The sequence below is a fragment of the Bos javanicus genome, chromosome 9 (genome assembly GCF_032452875.1).
Source record: "Bos javanicus breed banteng chromosome 9, ARS-OSU_banteng_1.0, whole genome shotgun sequence".
Taxonomy (NCBI): Eukaryota; Metazoa; Chordata; class Mammalia; order Artiodactyla; family Bovidae; genus Bos; species Bos javanicus.
The window spans coordinates 91868-112852 of record NC_083876.1 but is presented as its reverse complement, the minus strand read 5'-3'; the positions used below and the strand labels follow the sequence as shown (position 1 = coordinate 112852).

The following is a 20985-nucleotide window of genomic DNA, read 5'->3' as shown; positions in this document are numbered from 1 at the left end:
TTCCCTCATGGCCCCAAGTTTTAAAGGATATTGTTTTTCCCAGGGGTATATTTCCCCAGGCCTAAACCTTATTTTTATTGGAGGAGCATGTTTTCCCTTTCCTGGTCCTGAGGTATCCCAAGTGCAGGATCTACTTGTTCCCTGATTTTGGTGGGAATATTTTGATGACCAGCAGGTGGGTCATCTGGGGTTGCTAATAGATGCAATCTCTGCTTGAATTGTCTACCTTCTTGGACTTCACCCCGTCCTAATAATATACTAGCTCCTATCTTATTTATCAAGTCTTCTGAGAAGGGGGACGTGGAACTCTGGAATATACAAAAGGGAGTGAGTAGTAATAATGAACCGGACTCCTCAGGTGAGGGAAGATGTAATTGCCTTCCCTTTGACAGTCCATCAGCTCTCATCACAATACAGTCTCAGTTGGAGAGAGGGCCAAGTCAGAACAGAGCAGGCAGCTCCAGTGTCTACAAGAAATTCAGTTCACCTACCTGCCATATCAGGGGTGACCCGAGACTCCCCTGGAGTAATGAGGATGGATCAAGTGGAATCTGGAGCCAGGCAGGTGCTCAGGCCCCAACATTCGATGTGTGGGATTCTCTCATCCAAGAGATTCACAAGGACCTGGCGACAGTTGGGATTGCTCCTTAGGCATCCCATAGGAGGGCACTCATGACATTCCCCCTTACAGTGCCTCTCTTTATGACAAAAGGCACATTGGTTCAAGCCCAGGCAGCTTCTTTGCCATCTGCCCAGACATCTCAGCCCTCCAGGGTCCACTCGAGGAAGTGAGTGAATCACAGCAGCCCAAAATTGTTTTCTTTACTAGCCCCTTATCTTTATTGGACTCTTCCATCAAGTCTTGGTTACTATAGACCTTGAATGTCTCCTCTACCAAGATTGACAATGAAAAAAAAAAAAAAAGATTGACAAGGGGGTTGGGAGTCTAGCTTCAAGTTTTTGTAATTTTCTCCTTATATCAGAAGTAGCCTGGGTGATAAAATGCATGGCCAATAGTATCCTCCCTTCTGCGGACAGAGGCTTTCCTGAAGGCCTCTGTCACCCAGTTCAAGAAGACTGCCAAGTTTTCATCTCTTTCCAGTGTAACCTTTCAGATCTTATCATAATTTACAGGTGAAATTTAAAGTTTCACCATAAACTTTTTCATTCCTTCTGATAGACAAGTAATATGTCTCACCCTAGCCTGACCTATAGGATCTTCACAGTCCCAGTGTGGGTCATGTTCTGGGGTTGCATCCCCACCCACCTGATAAATTTGGTGGCACGGATCAGTGACCCACTGCATGTTTCCTGGCCTTCGTTAGAATATACTCCCTTACCACTGTGTGCCAGAATAACCATGATGTCCTGCCAGGTGAAAGAGAATGTCACCTCCAGCCTGATAAATTCATCCCTCAACTTTTCAGGGTTCTCTGAGAACCTGCAAAACCTCTCCTTACAGATTCCTAAGTGTCCCATTCAGAAGGGGACATGCACTCTAGTCATCTCTCTGTTCCCTTCAGCCACTTCCCAAAGTGGGTGAAGGCCTTGTGGGGAAGAGGTGGGGGCTAACTTTGAACCTGAGCCTGGGTGACAGGAAGTTCCACTACAGATTACCCCAGAGGGACTAGTCTCTCTCTCCTGAGGTAACAGAGGATATAAAGGAACATAAGGAGGGAGAGTTTGGGGTCAGTCAGAAGGCCCCAGAGAAGTAGCTGGTTCTGGGAAGTAGGTGGGGCTTGTTTTTTCTCACCTGAGAGTTGGGGAAGGTTGGAAGGGGATCATCTAAAACATCAGAAGTGTTTACTGATTCCCTAGGTTTTTGATTAGAGGAGCAAGATAAAGTAGGGTTTTGGTAAAGGACCATGAAATCCTTTTTTCCCTTTTTGTCTGCCAAAGTGACCTGTGGGATTTTAGTTTCCCAACGAGGGATCAAACCTGGCCCCTCAGCAGTGAGAGCTTGGAGTCCTGACCACTGGACCACCAGGGAAATCCCAGGAGCATGAAGGCTTGGACATAGGGAACCTCAATCCATTTTTCCATGTTGCAAGAGTAAAGAACTAATTGCAAAATGGTATTATAATTTAGAGAGCCATTTTCAGGCCATTTTCAGGCAATGCTTTCTCCACTTTCCAACTTATATAAAGCCCAGGCCATACTACAATAGCGTTTTAAGTTTTTCCCTTTTCAGTCTGTCTATTTTGAAAAATTTTCAGGTTTTAAAGATATACTCCAGAGGTTTCTCTTCTGGCTTACATCTTCACATGTTGAATAACCTGCAATCCAGAAAGAGCGCCCCTAGAAAGGTAGTTCAGTGTCCTGGAGACACTCACCTGGAGGCTTTTGCCCTATAATAGGTTTTCTTATGCTGGGGGTGGTATTCCTCGAGTATGAGCATCTGTGAAGCCTAGGATGTGGGCTGCTTGGAAGTGACCAGCACAACAGGTGTTCTGTGACATGATATGTATGGGCTGCCAAGGCCTGGAGTGAAGGGAATCCCAGAGGTGGAAAAAAGAACTCCTGAAAGAACTTGGAGTTGAATGCAGTGAAAACTGCAATGGGCAACAGGACTTGAGAGCCTAATGGTGGGATTATTCCTACAGGGGATTTTTTTTTTAGGTAGTGAAAGAATAAACAACTAAAGAACCCAAAACCCTTTCCCCTACTTGGCAGCTACAATAATATTGGGGAGAGCATGATACTTCCATCTGACACAGGCAACAGTGAGCTTGGACAAGGTTTCCCATGTAACTTAACATACTAAATGAGCACAACTGGTTTAGGATCTCTCTTTTGGATGCTCCATGGGCCCCTTGAAGCATTCCAAAGTTTACTGGAAGTCAAAAGAATTTCAACCAGAATTTGATGTTTGGGAAATCTTTCAAAATTTCCAAAAAGTTTTAAAATACCCAGGCAGAGAGAATCATAGGTTGCTGTGAAACAATTATTCCTTGAGCTAAAAAAAAACATTCAAAAGTAAGTACAGATCACTTAACATCACAGAAACTCACAGCCTGTTATCAAAAGCAGCGTTTCAGGAAAATTTCATTCTCTTATGAAAGAAACCAAATCCAGTCTCATATCAGCTTACTCTTAATAAAATCCATTTATCTACTTAAATGTAATCCAACCTTAGACAGTCTCAACCTCATACAAAATTATTTTCTCAGTGTTCCTTTCCCAGAAATCCTCTGCAATTTTCTGTAGCCATATTTTGTACCTTGTTTTATCCATGCAGAGCTAACCAGCTCTAGGACAAAATTACCTCTTTCCTTTTATTAATAACAAAGTATATTTCCATTCCTCATACCTTCTTTTCTGAAAACATGCATACTATTTTTCTTAAGCCACCATGAACTACATTTTGCATTAACATTCCCTAATTGGAATATCCCATAACTTCTAGAAACACATATCTTTCCAAATCACAATTTCTTTCCTTGATGTGCTGCAAGAAATGTGTCTAATAAAGCCAAGCATCTTTAATTTCTCTCTCACAAGAGGAAAAAGAATAGGTAAATTTAGATCTGTTTAGCAATTAAAGTTCCAATATTTCATTTCATTTAAAATGTTCTGATTGCTCAGTAGATTACCATTCTTTAACTTAATTTGGTTTCAAGTTACCAAAATTAGGAGGAACTATTCTAGATGGACATTTCCAAAGCATAATTATTCCCAGAAAAGTGTGAATGTGTTAGTCACTCAGTTGTGTCCAATTCTTTGCAACCCCATGAACTATAGCCCACCAGACTCCTCTGTCTATGGGATTGTCCACACAAGAATACTGGAACGGGTAGCCATTCCCTTCTCCAGAGGATTTTTCTGACCCAAGGATGGAACCCAGGTCTCCTGCCTTGCAGGAGGCTTCTTTACCATCTGAGCCACCAGGGAAGCCCAATTATTCCCATAGAATTTACTGAAAACTCCTATCCCAGTCATATTTACTTAGAAGTTTAATCATATCAGTTTATTTTCCTCAATGACAGATTTTACAATAGAAACAGCATGTATTTATTGACTTCCAATAACTAGGTACAATGAAAGTAGTATACTTATTGCTGATAATACAAAGAAGTCTGTATTGATTAAACCCACAAACTTAAGACAGACAAGTTAATTTTTACAACACCAGAGATCTCATAGTTTTCCTGCTTGAATTCTAAAAGGCCTTTTATTTCCCCCTCAGTCTGGGGGACTACAGATGGATCAGGTATTTCCTGAGAGAGTCCTGGCCAACTAGGCTTCCCAGGTGGTGATAGTGGTAAAGAACCTGCCTGCCAATGCAGGAGACATAAGGGATGCAGGTTCAATCCCTGGGTCAGAAAGATTACCTGGGGTAGGAAATGGAAACCCACTATGGTATTCTTGCATGGAGAATCTCATGAGCAGAGAAACCTGGTGGCAGAATAGTACATTGCAAAGTCAGAGGATAGCAAAACAGGCTCCTCTCTTCTTTTTTTGTTCTTTAAACTCCCACTAAGTTGGCTCAGTGGGTAAAAAATCTGCCTGCAGTGCAGGAGACATAGGAGACAGGAGTTCAGTCTATGGGTTGGGAAGATCTCTTGAAGAAGGAAAAAGCAATCCACTCCAGTATTCTTGCCTGGAAAACCCCACAGACAGAGAAGCCTGGCAGGCTACAGTCCAAAGGGTGGCAAAGGGTTGGAAAGCACACAGGAAAATAACCCAAGGCTGGAGTCTCAGACAATGAAGATTGTATTTGTATTTCAAGGCATAGGTGCTCCTCCATGCCCACAATGTCAGCAGAGACTTGCAGGAACAGTTGGACAGACAAACCTCAATGACAGAAACTGAAAGACACAAACAAGAAGTATTCAGGATTAAAAGGATGGGAGTGCGGGTATAGGACTAAGGGAGATGTAAAGGGAGGAGGGACAGAAAAGACTGAAAAAAGAGAAAATGACAGAAAGAGATTGCAGTTTCAACCGCCCCCTGTGCATGTCCATCCATTCAGGCACCAACCTGTGTGCTTCCAGAAAGGGCCAGTTAAGGAAGGAGCACCCTTTGCACTGCCCACTGGAGTGATCAAGCCTGGAAACCAGCCAGTTGTACGTTGACTGTGGGACTCTAACTCACAGGTGGGACTCACTCATGTGTACACCAGTGTATGGGAATCCGCTGCAGCACTTCAGCAAAGTGCCCCATGGCCCAGTCTGTCTCAAAAGTGGAGGAAAGATAAGAGACATACAGAAAACAAATTGCAAACTGGAAAATGTAATTCCAACCGTATTAATAACCACATTAATGTGAATAGATTAAATACTCAAAATTAAAGACAAAGGTTGATAGACCATATTTTAAAAACAGGATCCTTATCAATGCCAACTCTATAAAGTGGAGGAAAGAAAGAAAGGGAGAGAGAGAGAAAGAGAGGAAAGAAGGGAGGAATGGAAAAAGAAAGAGAAAAGAAGATAGGAGGGAAATAAGAAATTAAAGGAATCCAACTTTAAATGCAAAAGTTAGAACTGTTATTGCAGAAGACATGATTGCATGTGTTAGAAAACCCCAGTGAACCCACCAGAGCAAAGTAAAACAAGATGAAACAGACTAGGATAAAGAAAGAAGTTTAGAAAGTTCATAGGGAGCAATATTTCTTATAAAAATAAATGGTGTTCTTATATATGAGGTACAAAAATATGAAAAGGGAAAAATTAAATTAAATAATTTAAATTATTAAATTTTATTAAATTTAATAATTTATTAAATATTTATTAAATTTAAATATTAAAATATTAATATTTTATTAAAATTAAATAATTAAAAATATTTTCATTTAGAATAGCATGGAAAATGATAAAATACCTAGCAGTAAACATAATAAAGAACTATAAGATCTGTACACTGAAAACTACAAAATATTGCTGACAGAAATTAAAGATCTATCCAAAGAGAGAAATAGTTCTTGTTCATGGATCAGGAAATTTCATATTACCAAGAAAGCAATTCTCTTCAAATTGTTCTATAAATTCAATGCAGTCCCAATGAAAATTCTTGCAGGGTTTTTTTTTGGGGGGGGGGGGTTGAATTTGACAGCTGACCTAAAATTCAGAGGGAAATATGAAGAATTCACAACAGCCTAAACAATTTGGCAATAGAATAAAGTTGTAGAACTTTTATTACCTGATTTCAAATTTTACCATAACATACTAATTTAGAGAGTGGATCTGGCATGGGAAAAGAACATAATTCAATGGCACAGAATTGAGAGTCCAGGAATAGAACCTTTTATCATGAATTGATTTTCAACAAATGTCCTAAAACAATTCAATATGAGAAATTCTAATCTTTATTTTTTAACCAAGAAAAGGTACTGGTACAAATGGATAGCCACAAGAAAGACCAAAAACTAAGAAACAGAAACTTATTATATCACACTAGGCAAAAATGAACTAAAACTTGATCATGGCTTCAAATGTAAGAAACAACCTTTAAAATTTCTCAGAGAAACATAGGAGAAAATCATGATCTCTTAGCTATAACATCAAAAGTATGAGTTATATAAGAAAAAATTAGTAAATTAGACTTGATTAAATTAAACATTTTTGCTCTTCAAAAGCCACTGTTAAAAGACAAGCCACAGCCTTGGAGAAAATATGGCAAATCACATATTTGAAAAAGAATGAAATCTTACCATTTGTGCCAACATGCATGGACCTAGAGAACATTATGTGCTCTGTTCTGTGCTAAGTCACTTCGGTCATGTCTGACTCTTTGCAGTCTGTGGACTGTAGCCCTCCAGTCTCCTCTGTCCATGAAATTCTCCAGGCAGGAATACTGGAGTGGGTTGCCATGCCCTCCTCCAAGGAATCTTTTCCCAACCCAGAGATTGAACTTTTGTTTCTTAAGTCTCCTGCATAGAAAGGCGGGTTCTTTACCACTAGGGCCACCTGGGAAGCCCAGAGAGTATTATGCTAAAGTGAAATAAGTCAGACAAAGACAAGCATTGTATGATGACACTTATATGTGAAATCTAAAAAATAAATGAACAAACATAGAACAGAGTTATAGACACAGAGAACAAACAAGTCGTTACCAGAAGAAAGAGGATTGAGGGGGAAGAAAGCAAAAGCTGAGGGAGATTGAAGTTCCAGCTGTAAGAGTTCCATGGTGCTCCAGTGATTAAGAATCTGCCTGCCAATGCAGGGGACATGTGTTCAATTCCTAGTCTAGGAAGATAACACATGCTGTGGGGCAACTAAGCCCGTGTTCCTCAATTGCTAAAGCCTCCATACCCTAGAATAAGTGCTCCACAAGAGAAGCCACCATATGAGAAGCACCACACCACAACAAAGAGTACCCCCTGCTCTCCACAACTAGACAAATCCCTTGTGGAGCAACAGAGACCCAGCGCAGTCAAAAAGAATAAATAAATAAATGGTATTTATATAGTTGAAAATAAATGAGTATGAAATGGGTAAGAAATGTACAGTGTGGGGAATATAGTCAATAACTATGTAATGTCTTTGTATGTAATGTATCGTAACTAACTTATCATTTTGAAATGTGTACAAATATCACAATCACTATGTTGTGCAACAGGAACTAACATAACATTGTAGGTCAAGTATACTTCAAAAACACATGCATAGAAAGAGATAGATTAAACTAGTGGTTACACGAGGCCAGGAAGTAGGAATTGGATAGCTACAGTCAAAGACACACATTCCCAGTTACAAGGTAAATAAGTACTAGGAAAATAAAATTCGCAGTTTTAAGATACATAAGTACTAGGAATGTAATATACAGCATGATAAATATAATTAATACAGCTCTATGTTATACATGAAAGTTGATAGAGTAAATCCTGGGTTCTAATCACTGGGAAATACATTGTTTTCCCAATTTCTTTCATTTTGTACCTATGTGGTTTCATTAAATTTATTGTGATGACCATTTCATGATGCATGTAAGGCAAATCACTACACTATGCACCTCAAACTTAAACTGAAGGAAAAAAAAAAAGAATGGACTAAGGTTAACATCAATGTATCAGTATTGGCTCACTAGTTATGATAAATGTACTGTAGTAATACAAGATCTCAACATTAGGGGAAACGGGGTGAGGGGGATATTGGAAGTCTGTATTATCTTTGCAGCATTTTCATAAACCTAAAATTATTCTAAAGTAAAAGGTTTATGTAAATATAAATATATATATATATATATATTAATTTCCTGAAAATCACTGAACTGTCTTTTGTAATAAGTGAACATCATGGTACACACATTTTATTGAAGTAGAGTTGTTTAAAAAGTTACTAAGAGGATGAGAGTGGGATTGGAGTTAGTCTGGGGCGGGGCCAGAGCAGGGTGAGCTCAGACTGGGGTCAGTAACCCTGGCAACGGACAGAGAGGCGGGGATCCCCCAAGGTCTAGGCCAGCCCGCAGCTGGCTGCTGCTGCTGACCGTGGCCACCCTGGAGCTGCGAGGTTCCCCAGCCGGACTGTAGGCGATCGGGGAGCGTTGAGGGGCGGAGCTCCGACTTGGCGACCACGGCGGTTGGCTCCTGGAGCTATAGGTTCGTTGGGGCCTCCATTCGGGCCGAGATCCCCTAGCCTACAGGGCCTGAGGGCAGGCGGCTGTGACCAGGGCCTGTGTGTCCTGAGCCACTAAGCCTCATCTTTTCTCTGCTCTTCCCTCCTACCAGACAGCCCAGAGATACCCCCCACACAGGTGGGTCAGGCCTTCCACTGTGAGGCTTCTGGGTGGGAAAAGACCCAATCCCTTTGTGGGGCTGTGGGAGTGGGGACTAGCAGGGTCTGGCCCAGAGGTTGGAGGCTGGGTGAAGGAAAGTTCTAGGACTACTGAGTAAATAGGCCTGAGTCCAGGGACCAGGGGTCTCATTCTCCTCACTGAGGCCCTGGTAGCCCCGGCCTTAGACCAGGATGCCCGGGCTCAGGGGGCCTGGGCACACTCCTGCCCTCCCAGGTGTGAGTCCCAGAACTAGGGCAATCCTCATTAGCCCCCTCCTTCTTCTTTTAGAAACAGAGACTCCTGCAGAGTCTGAGAGGGGAGTGAATTGCCCCAGATCACACACCACCACAACTTCTGCCTGCAAGTCTTCCTCCCTAAGACATGGGGTAAAGTGGAGGTGCACAGGCCCTTAGAAGCCATGGTCTTGAGAAAGTAATGTTGGCAACTTCTGAGACCTTTGGTTCTTTGATCTACAAGGCATTGAGGTGTGCTAGGTGAGGGAAATGAGGTCTGTGTCATGCCCAGCACTTGGCAACCTTGCTCAAGGACGTCCATCTGCCTGGAGATGTTCCTGTGAGCTGGTCTCCCCAGACCCCTGGGTCCTTATCCTCACAGGGCTTGATGTGTTGTGCTCTGCTGTCCAGTCCTCAGTGGCAGCCAGCGAAGGCAGAGTCCAAGTAGCCCTGTCATTTTGGCTAGGCTGCTGGAGGCCTGGCCTTGATTTTCCCATATGTGAAACAGGGAGGCTTTCCTGGTTGCAACATTTGGAGTACCACCAGTGTCTCTATTATAGGCGGCAGGGGAGTCTCCATAGTGTGCGGGAAATCCAAGGAGATGGGAAGGATCTATGGTGGCCGGGACATGGAGGCTGTGGTCCCAGGGCTTGCATGTCTGTGGAGCTATCCTCATTAACTCCAGCTGGCTCCTTTCCACCACCTATTGCTTTCTCAAGTAAGTCTCCTTCCTAGGCTGCCAGCACAGGTGCTTGCAGGGGAGGAGGATGCGGGGGAAGATGAAAAAAGTGGGATGGTGTCCCACGTTAGCTCCTCTGGGCTTTCCTCTGGGCAGTCTGTGGCCTTCCAAGGTGTGTTGTTCCTGCCTTTGGCCTGTGTACCCTCCACCTGGACTGTCCTCCCTGCTCACCTGCCCAGATCCTCCTCATGCTCTGCCCTCGGCCCCTGTGTCCGTCCCCCAACACAGGCGTGCCTCAGGAGAGTGGCAGTGTCAGTCCTCGCTGCCATTTGGTGTGAACCCATCTCAGATCACACCTTCTTCTCAGTGCCCCCTTATTGCCAGGTGTCAGACTCTAGATGGAGGCCTGGGACCGCATGTGTGGCCAGCAGCTGAATGATTCTTCTTATTACTCCTGCAAAACTGTGTGCCCAGGAGGAGTCATGGTCACTGGTGTGCATGCAGGAAGCCATGGTGCCAGGCTGCATAAGGGGGAGGTGGGCTCCCTGGGAGAGTGACAGGGCTGCCCAGGAGTCTGATTCACCTAGCCAGGTGGGGCTGGCTCAGTGACTGGCTTCTTAATGGATGAGGAGGGCTCACCAAGGAGTTCAGGCATCACAGCCCAGGTCTGGGCCCTGGAGCCCTGAGGGCTCAGAGTCCATTGGCACCCACTCTGTGCCATGCTCTGTGCAAGGCCTTCAGTGGCATCAGGGGTGGCGAATCCTTCCTCACCATGTCTCCATCCTGTCAGGAGAGAAAGCCCAGCATGGGTGAAAAGGGCAGAGCACATGGGGTGGGGGGTCAGGAGAAGATGTGTGGAGAGGGAGGGCTTGCTGGAGGGGAAGGGTTGGGTGAGGGAACTTGAGAGAGGGCCTCCACGTAGATGAGCTGTGAAGACCGTGAGGGAGGGGGGAAGTCTCAGCACCTGTGTTGGGGGAACAGGGCAAGGTTCTGTTTCATGCCTTCATTTGCTCATTTATTTACCGAATCTTTTTCAAGTCCTTGTAACTCAGTGGAGAAGCAAGCTTTCGGCAGGTAGGTGTTGAAAAGAGGGGATGGTCAGGAAGAGTGTGGGGCCAGAAGGTGGGTTGTATGGAGTCTCGGGAAGGGTAAAGTTAGAGCTGGGACTGAGTCAGAATGCCTGCCATGGACAATCAAAAGGCCTTCATTTGATGACCCCACAGAGTTTTCCAGAACAAGGATTCAGTGCTTCTCCAATTCTAGTATGTGATGGAGAAGCCAGCCATATGTTTGAAACTATAAGTAGGATATCAATTAGCCTCAAGAAAGAAGGCCTCCTGAGCAATAGAAATGGGGAGACAGAAGCTGTCTGGCATCCCATGGAGTGGAGGGGCCCAGAGGGGTGTGGGCAGTTAGATGAGGATGCAGGGAAAGAGCTAGTTCCCACTTGGAGATGATGGTGACAGTGTGCCTTTCCTCCTCCAGGAATTCCAAAGCCCCAGGGAACTACAGGGTTCTGTTAGGAAGCACCCAGCTGTACCAGCATGCCCAGGAGGTGTCTGTGATCCAGATTATCACACACCCAGACTTTGAGAGGTTACATCCCTTTGGGAGTGACATCGCCATGTTGCAGCTGCTCTTTCCTGTGAACTTCACCTCCTACATCATCCCTGCCTGCCTCCCAGTCCCTGGCATGAAGCTTCCCAGTGACTCATCCTGCTGCAAAACTGGCTGGGGGATGCTCAACGAGGAAAGTGAGGGGGTGTGGGTTAGTTGGGGGGGATGAGAATGGGGAGGAGGAGGAAGGGGAGAAGGACAGAGGAGCAAAGAAGGGAGGTATGTCTCCACTTGACGTGTTGCCAGGCAAAGGTCCCCTTGGCCCACTATGCTTCATTTCCAGAGGACAGGCCCATTCTAGTTCTAGTTCTGAAAGTGTGTGATTCTAAGGCTTTGGTGTTCCCTAAGTGTAAAGCTCTGAAGTCTGGGAATCTTTGACTTTGCAATCAAGAATCTGAGTTCTTGAAGTCTTTCTGGTTCTTGATTCCAAGGTTTAAATCAACCATAGATCTGAATGACTTGATCCAACTCAAAGATCATGGTTGAGACCTGACTCCTTCCAAGTCATTGACAAACTCTCTGATTTCCCAGTGCCATAGGAGGCACTTGGGAAAAATGGGAAAAAAAAAAAAACTCAAGTATGACCTCTGACCTCTGAGGCTGCCTGATCAATTCCAAACCTCGCTTTGCTCTTCTCCCAAACCAGTTCAGTCATCTACTTTGTAGGCTCATTAGGTGAACTGAATGACACAGGAAAAAAACTGTGTTTCTTAAGTTTGAAAGTGGAGACATGTAGGCAAAAACTTATGAGCAAAAGTTTTATTAAAGAAAAACTTTAATGATTGGGTGAAATGCTTATGATGCAAAATTAGGGAGGGAAAGAGTACTTATTTGTAATTATTAAGTTGGGTCATAATTTGATATGGTGTTTCTCTACAGAGGTACTACAGGCATTTTGAACTGATGCTGTTTTCATTGGGTGGTATGTTCCAGCATCTCTGGTCCCTGCCTATTAGTATGTCACTAACACGTCCTAATCATAGGACAAACAACCAGGTCTGCAGCACTCTCATACCACACACACACACTTCACACACACACACACAATACACAGACACACACACAAACAACACATGTATACCACGCTTCACACATACACACATGCAACACATGTATACCACACTTCACACACACACACAGGCACAATACAGAGACACACAACACATGCATTTCACACACATACAGACACACATACAGAACATGTATACACACTTTACACACACACACGCACACACGCACAGACTGGTTCCTCCTTGAGGACAGGGACCCTGTCTTTCTTGTTTCGATATCCCAGTCCATGCCTCAGGCAGGGCCTGGCACCTGGTAGGTATCCCACTGCTGCCCCCGGGTCCTTCTTCCCTGGACCTCCAGACTGATCTCAGGTCCCATCCTGTGTGCTTTATGTTACTCTCCTGATAGCTATCTGAGTATTTGCTTTAGAGCAGGAGTCATGCCAGTTCCCTGCTCATGACCCCCAGTGCCTTCTCATTTCTACTTAAAATAAGGTCACAACTCCCTGCCTTGAATCTCAGGCCCCATTCCTCTCTTTCATCTCCTACTGTGTCCCTCACCCACACCACCCCAGCCAGCAGGCCTCCTTCCTGCCTTGACTATGTCAAGGCCATTCCCACATCATATCTCCACCTTGACTATCTCCCTGGACTCGTTTGCTGTCCTGACTGACCTTGCCATGAGTCGTTTCTTTACCTATGCAATTCAGCTGTTCCTCTGAAGAGTTTCACTTGATCACGTGAGCTAAAACAGGCCAACCCTAATAGCACATCTTCCTGTTTTGTTTCCTTTACACCACTTATCATGTCTAAAATAATGCTCCTTATTTATTCCATTTACGCTGTCTGTCCCAACTAAAAACTGTCCCCTGTATCATTAGTTAAAAGATACTTAACATGAGGACAGACGAATAAATGAGTAAACTGAATGGAGAATAAATGAATGTCATGATGAGAGGATGGATGGGGGAAGGTGGAGGACGAGTGGGTGGCAGGGAAGATGGGTGGAAGGGAAGGATGGTGTGCAGAGAGATGGAGTGAGTGGGTCCATTGATGGAGGGGAGAATGGAGAGATGGATGAAAAGATGAGTGGGCAAATGGGACATGAGGAAAAGTAGGTAGGTGAATGGAGGAACAGGTGGATGGAAAGCAATGTTAGTGATAGACAAAAGGTGAGTGGATGGGATGGTTTGTTAAAGGATAGATAGGTTGGTGAATGGTTGCTAAGCACCAGTGAGTGGCAGATGTTGGTAGGATTTGCCTTTTTCCTTTGTGGAATAGGAGTATGGCCTATTGCTATGAAAGAGGTTGAGGGAATAGGATGAATTAGGAAAAGTTTGAGAAACAGGGGAGGGCATATTAGGCATAGATAGAAGACTGAAACAAGGATGAAAGCTGTGCTGTGCAGAGAAAACCCCATGTTGGGGGCACTGCTGACTGGTGAGACAGAGCTCTGTAGCTAGGCTACAGCATCCTTCCCTGATTTCCTCCTTATCCTCACAGCACCTCTGCTCGAATCCTTCCATCTCCAGTAGGGTAAGGTGAGCTTCATTAAGAACAAGTTCTATAAACTGTTATATGGAGATAGAAAAGGCAAGACTGCTCTGTCCATGTGAACATGCTGTGTGCTGGGGACTTCTCGACAGGAATGTCCATCTGCCAAGTGAATAATCTGCCTTTCTGTTTTTCCCTCACCTGTTCTCAGGGCTTCAGTTTCTCTCGGGGAGGGACTGTGTTGCCTCTGCTCTCTTTGTGGAGCCCCTGGGACTTCCCATTTCTTCCCTCTATGAGTCTTCCTGGACTCCATCCCTTGGCAGTGTCCCCCAGGCCAACTCCCCTTCCTAAGTTCCTTGCACATGAAAGCATCTACAGCATCTATTCTTGAGGCATATATTAAAGTTTTTACTGAAGCATAACATACATACAAAAGAATATATCCATGCTCTTTTCATAAGCTGGATGAATTTTCACATAGTGAGGCCACATGTGATCAATACCCCAGAGGCCCAACTCACACTTCCTTCCTGTCACCAACACCCAACAGAAACCACCATCTTCACCTTTAATACTTTGGATTAGATTCTGAATGTTCTGTAAGTAGAATTTATTTCCAGTTGGCAGTCTTAACATTAGATTTGTGAAATTCATACATGCTGTTACCTGTTCAGTCTCCTTACTCTACGGGACTCTACTGTGTGCATTGAATTTGATGATCAATTACACTCTTAATGGATATTTTACTACTTTCCAAGTTTTTCATTTTATTTCACTTCCAAATGTTTTACCTTCTATTTCACAGAAACCCTTGAGTAGAATTGTTGGAGTAAAAGGTATGCATATATTCAGCTTTGGCAAATATTACTGAACATCTCCAAAGTGGTTCACCATTTCCACTCATTCAAGCAGTAGATTAGAGTTTATATTCTCACCAATACTTAGCATTTTCCATCTTTTCTCATTTTAATAGACTGTTGTGGTTTGCATTTTCCCAATGACCAATTAAATATACTTTCACATATTTATTATTATTGGATATCTGTTTTATGTAACGTTTCCTTTCAAGATTTTTCCCCCTCTTATTTTTCTGTTGGGTTCTCTGTCTCTTCTTTTAGGGGCTCTTTATATATTTTATATATTCCAGATATATGTCCATTGTTGGCTATTTGCGTTTTCATGTATGTTTTTGCTTTTGTGTTTTTTCTGTTTGTTTGTTTTACTTTGCCTGTGTTGGATCTTAGCTGTGGCACACAGGCTCTTCATTGCAGAGTGTGGGCCTCTCTCAGTTGTCACATGCAATCTCCAGAGCGCATGGGCTCAGTAGTTGCAGCATGTAGACTTGGTTGTCCCGTGGCATGTGGAATATTAGTTCCCTGACCAGGGATGGAACCCATGTCCTCTGCAAGGAGGGAAGATTTTTAACCACTGGACCACCAAGGAAGATTCCTTGTTGGATATTTTAATTGTGAACCTTTACACTCTGTGTAGTGCCTTGTTTTATAGATGAGAAAACAGGCGTGAGGAGGACAAGTGGCTACCCTAAAATAAGGCAGCACAGCATGGGCCCCTGTGTTTTCACTCGAAGCCTTATGTGACCTCCACCGCATCGCCCTCAGGTCTGAGCCTCCCAAGCTGGCTTCATGTGCCAAGCTCTTCCATGGCCCTTTGTCTGCTTGCCTGCTGGATATCCATAGTGCCAACTCTTCATCTCATTTCTCCTCAGGATGAGGACACCACTGAGATGGACCCTGAAGAGCCAAGGCAGCATATAACCCCCACCCCACTCCTGCCTCTTCTAGCCTTTCAGTCCCCACAACCTTCCTGAGAGACTCCATCTAGATTCATTTCTGCCATATTACCTGCTCTGGCTCCCATCCTCCAACCCAGGCCCCTCTTCTCTCCCTGAAAGTGCCTTCCCCCTGGCACAGGGCATCCAGAAACAGGTCTGAGTAGAGACAGACCACAGGGGCCCTCAGCACTTAGACTGTGGGGCAGAAAAGACATGGTTCCTGTATTCAGTCTGTCATTTCCTGGGATTGTGACCTTAGCTGAGTTTCCTCACCCATGAAATAGATTTGCTAAAGCTTCCTCTTAATAAGGTCCCTGTAGGAAATTTAGTACTGTACTGGCATTCAGGAGGTACTTAGCAAGTCTTGGCTTTCAATCTTCTGGCCTGGCCTGTCTCCATCTACCCGGATTGTACCTACTCTTCTGGACCTGTCTTAGACCTATCCTCTCACCCAATGTGGAATTCACTGCCCTGGCTCCACTCAGCACACACAACACCCACACACCCACACACCCACACACCCACACACCCACACTCAGTTTACTCTGTCTTTTCAGTAGTGCTAAGCACAGCTCACTTTCCATGGGATATACTAGTGGTGGGGCTTCCTCTGCCTTCTGAGAACTCCTGTGGGGTCAGGAGGCTACTGGAGCCCTTCCCATCTTCCTCATACTAGTCCAGAATCCACCATAATATCAGCAACCACAAGGCTCATCTGCATGAATCTCTGAGGCCTGGAGTGTACAGGGGCCTGGCCTTCCCCGGCCTTAAAAGAGTGCAGTATGGGTGCACTGTGGGGAGGGCCGAGGGCACCCCAGATAGAGACCCCAGGGGAGAAGAGCTGAGGTGATGATGGCACATTCTCAATGTCCAAGAAGCCCTGGTGTGACTTTCTTGGTGCTTTGGTGACATCACCTTAAATTGGTGGCTCAGACAACAGAATGTATTCTCTTACATTTCTAGACATCCGAGTCTAAAGGCAAGGTGTTGGCCTGGCTGCTCCCTTCTGGAGGCTCTAGGAGAAAATGTTTTCTTGCTTTTTCTTTTTTTTTCACTATAAATTTATTTATTTTATTTTTTTGTTTCAAACCAAAGAACAATTTTATTTTATTTTATTTCTTATATGATATTATACATGTTTTAATGCCATTTTCCCAAATCATTACCCCCTCCCTGTCCCACAGAGTCCAAAAGACTGTTCTATACATCTGTGTCTCTTTTGCTGTCTTGAATACAGGGTTGTCATTACCATCTTTCTAAATTCCATGTATATGCATTAATATACTGTATTGGTGTTTTTCTTTCTGACTTCACTCTGTATAATAGGCTCCAGTTTCATCCACCTCATTAGAACTGATTCAAATGTATTCTTTTTAATGGCTGAGTAATACTCCATTGTGTATATGTACCACAGCTTTCTTATCCATTCATCTGCTGATGGACATCTAGGTTGCTTCCATGCCCTGGCTATTATAAACAGTGCTGCAGTGAACGTTACAATATTGTATTGGTTTTGCCATACATCAACATGAATCCACCACGGGTGTACACATGTTCCTCATCCTGAACCCCCTCCCACCTCCCTCCCCATACCACCCCTCTTGGCCATCCCACTGCACCAGCCCCAAGCACCCTGTATCTTGCGTCGAACCTGGACTGGTGATTCGTTTCATATATGATATTATACATGTTTAAATGCCATTCTTCCAGATCATCCCACCTTCTCCCTCTCCCACAGAGTCCAACAGACCGTTCTATACATCTGTGTCTCTTTTGCTGTCTCACATTCAGGGTTATCATTACCATCTTTCTAAATTCCATATATATGTGTTAGTATACTGGTGTTTTTCTTTCTGGCTTACTTCACTCTGTATAATAGGCTCCGGTTTCATCCACCTCATTAGAACTGATTTAAATGTATTCTTTTTAATGGCTGATTAATACTCCATTGTGTATATGTACCACCGCTTTCTTATCCATTCATCTGCTGATGGACATCTAGGTTGCTTCCATGTCCTGGCTATTATAAACAGTGCTGTGATGAACATTAGGCTACACGTGTCTCTTTCCCTTCTGGTTTCCTTGGTGTGTATGCCCAGCAGTGGGATTTCTGGGTCATACGGCAGTTCTATTTCCAGTTTTTTAAGGAATCTCCACACTGTTCTCCATAGTGGCTCTACTAGTTTGCATTCCCACCAGCAATGTAAGAGGGTTCCCTTTTCTCCACACCTTCCCCAGCATTTATTGCTTATAGACTTTTGGATCATAGCCATTCTTACTGGCGTGAAATGGTACCTACCTCATTGTGGTTTTGATTTGCATAATGAGTGATGTTGAGCATCTTTTCATGTGTTTGTTAGCCATCTCTATGTCTTTTTAGAGGTCCCCAGCATTCCTTGGCTCATGACCCCTTCCTCTGTCTCCAAAGCACATCACTCCTCCTTCTGCTCCTGTCTTCACATCTCCTCCTCAGACTCTGACCCCCTGCCTCCCTCTTTCCCCATGAGGACCTTTGTGATTATGTTGGGTCCAACCAGATAATCCAGGATAATCTTCCTATTCCCTGATCCTCTGCTCCATCACAGCTGCAGAGTCCCTTTTGCCATGTAAGGTAACTTAACCACAGTTCTGATGATGAGAATGGCCATTTTTGAGGGTGATTTTTGGCCAGCCACACCATGTACCCTTCTCTTTCCTTCAAGTTGCCACTTCCCCACCCCTCCCTCTCAGCTGGAGAGCTTCCTTCCTGTTTCACTGAGAATATCAAAGCACTCAGACTAGACCCCGTTCATCTTCCCAGCCCACTTCTTCTCACCCCAAGAAAGCATCTTCTATCTCTCTTGAGCCTCCTGGCCCATCCTAGTCAGTCCCTCCTGGAGCTCTGGGTACCCAGAGTCTCCCTTGCTCCATGTCTTCCGTGAGCCCTTTCATGGCTCCTGTGTGAATGTGCAGGGCAATCTCCCTCCTGCTACTGCCCAGTTTCTCTGCCTCCTTTTCCCCAAAGACTCCTCATAACAGCCCTGAATCTAACCCACTCTGGACATGAGTGTCCCCAGTGCCACCAGAGCCACATGGCCAGTGTCTCCAAGAGCCTGTCTTGCCAGAGCTACCCTTGGACCTGAGTCCTTCTCTCATTCAGCACTTGAGCAAGTCTCACTGCCATTTCCTGGGCACCAGGACCAGCCAGCCACTCCACTCTGCACTGGTCCCTTCCCTTCCCACATCTAAATGCTGGAGACCCCAGGGCTCTGTGCTCAGCCTGCTCCTCCCCCTCTGTGCTTCTTCCTTGTTTGGTGAAATAGGCTCAACTTTGACTGGTCCTGTTGCCTCTTTCAACATATTGTCACAAATTTGACTGTTTCTTACCGCCCTGACCCCTCCCCACCCATAATATCTCACTTCTCTCCTGTAGCTGCCTCCAAACCAATTAATTCTCCACACAGCACCAGAGCAATCCAGGTGCTAGACTTGACCTAACAGTTCTCCATGGGCATCAATTCCAACCCCCACCATAAAGGCCCTGGGAACCTGAGTCCCGTCTACCCGCCTTGCTTCCCACTTGTCATTGCTCTTCCTCCCACCCACCTGGCCATCCTTCCTCTCTTCGTCTGCACTCACTGCTCCCTCTGCTCCAGCATCAGAAAGTTGGGTTGTCCTATTTGGAATCTCAGCTCGTGAAAGCTGCATGCTTCCACCCTATGAAACGTCCTTCCCTTCCTGTCCTGTCCCTTCCATGGTTTGCTTCCACATGTCAAGTCTGACAATGGCAGTCTAGTTAGATTCTTTGCAAAAGCTTCATGAGAAAGGAACTTTGTCATTTCACCCCTGTGCTCAAGGGCATAAGCTGCTCTGAATGCTGTATGTGTGTTTTGGACTGGTGCTTGAAGGGGACCAAGCACAGCCATGGCCCATGCTCCTCTACATACCTCCAATGATGAAACCTTCCATTTGGCTAATAAAGTGAGGGAGTTTCCACCCAGATGGTCCTGTCCTGACAGCATTTCAGGACTCCAATAACTCTCAGAGGCTTTCAAGAGATCCTCAGCTGCTCCCTGAGCAATACAGGCTGCCTCCACCAGGCCTGGGTATGAGCAATTTCTGAAGAAACTCAGCCAATAAGTTGAGAGAAAACTAAAGCCCAGACTAAATGAATGAAAAAGGAGGATGACTCAGGTGGGGATGTGCTGCTTCAGCTCAGAGTTTGCAAAAGCCGGGTCTTCAGCAGCTTCAGCTGGCCAGTTTCCACACACAGACCAGCTCTCTTGGGTTCAAATCCTGAAGCTGCCCCTTCTTGGCCTTGGAGAGTGCTTTCTCCTGGACCACCATGCCCTTCCTGGGCACAGCCTGCATATTGATGGATTCACATTTGTGATTATTCTGAAGGTCAATCAGGAACTTCCTGAGGCATGATTCCAGTGCTTACCTGCATGACTTAATCAAGCTGGTCTGAGTGGGTTGCTGCTATCTGGAATTTCACAGTGGTCCACCCAAGTGAGGCTGGAGGGCAGAGGCTCATAAGCCCCACTTTGCTACCTGGTCTTCTCAGACCTGGCTCAGTAACCCATCTGAACTCCCATTTCTTTCCTAGAGTGATTCTGGGGGGGGGGGGGGCTGGTCTGTGACTTCACTAGTTTTGGGTTTTGAAGGGGCTGGCCAGCTGGGGCTTTGCAGCCAACACCCCATCTACCCTAGCATCTTCACCAACGTCACCAACTGGATCGATGAGATCCAGAGGCTCACATCCCTCCCTGAGCCCATGCCTGCTCTCCTCCACAGACCCAGTTTCCACAATAGCCTCCTCGCTAGAACCTTCCTCCCTCCCCTCCCTCAGCCTCATCAGCTCTCAGTGGTCCCGTCTTGGCTTTCTTGTCCACCAGCTGTGACCCCCACAAACCAAGCTTGAAAAACCAAATACAAACAAATAAAAGACTCATCCTGACCCTGTCTTTGGGCCCTATTGCTCCTCCTGATCCTCAGTACTCACCCTTCACTTGAGGTTTGTCATCTGACTCCCCGGACAAGGGAACAGCAACTGGCAGGAGCATTAGAGCGGGGGGTTGGGGAGGGTGGCAGGGGTGAGGACACTGGAGTCCAGCGGGGGAGAGAGAAGGGCGTCTCCACTTGCATGCACCACTCCTGCTGTGGAAGTGCACAGACTTCGGAGGAAGTACATCAGTTAGCTCCAGCTGCCATAACAAATATTACAAGCAATGTGGCTTAGACAACAGGAACCTTCCTGGCCCTCAACCCCACATGACAGCTCCCTTCTGGCCAGGGGCCCAGGTCAGCCTCCCAAGGTATCCACACACCTTCAGCAGTAGAAGCCTAGTGTCTCCTTTCTGCTTAGCTGGCTCAGGACTCAGTGACCCTGCCTATAAGCCTTGAAGCAATTCTCTCATCATCCTTCCTGCTAGTCTGCCTGTCACAGAGTCTTTCTGTAGCCAGTAG

At 45.2% G+C, this 20985-nt stretch overlaps 1 long non-coding RNA gene across 1 annotated transcript; it reads left to right on the top strand.

The window, feature by feature from the left end:
* Positions 1 to 8565: 8565 nt before the first annotated feature.
* On the top strand, positions 8566 to 14736 carry LOC133253648 (uncharacterized). The gene is made up of 3 exons (XR_009738364.1): positions 8566 to 8691; positions 9506 to 9663; positions 11110 to 14736. It is a non-coding gene; the product is annotated as an uncharacterized LOC133253648 (long non-coding RNA).
* The last annotated feature ends 6249 nt before the right edge of the window (positions 14737 to 20985 follow it).